Source organism: Boleophthalmus pectinirostris, unplaced genomic scaffold (genome assembly GCF_026225935.1).
Source record: "Boleophthalmus pectinirostris isolate CB_2022bp ecotype Guang Dong unplaced genomic scaffold, ASM2622593v1 HiC_scaffold_2, whole genome shotgun sequence".
In the NCBI taxonomy this organism is placed as follows: domain Eukaryota; kingdom Metazoa; phylum Chordata; class Actinopteri; order Gobiiformes; family Gobiidae; genus Boleophthalmus; species Boleophthalmus pectinirostris.
This window is the reverse complement of record NW_026571152.1, coordinates 45,852,928-45,853,166: the sequence shown is the minus strand read 5'-3', so window position 1 is coordinate 45,853,166 and position 239 is coordinate 45,852,928.

Below are 239 nucleotides of genomic sequence, written 5' to 3'. Positions count from 1 at the left end.
CAGAGCGTTCTCATTGCGATGGGATTTGGAGAGAGAGAGAGAGAGAGAAGCTACGATCATCTACGTCTATGACGGACGCACCTCCGGGCCCCTCCCAACAGTCCTGGTTCAGTCCTGGTCCTTTCATGTCTGTTCGGGTCAGGGCGCACCTCAGTCCCGCTAAAAACCCGAGGCAGTGCGGCGTTCTGTCTTCCAGCCTGGAGCAGTTGATCCCCACTCTCGCTCTCACAGAATGACAG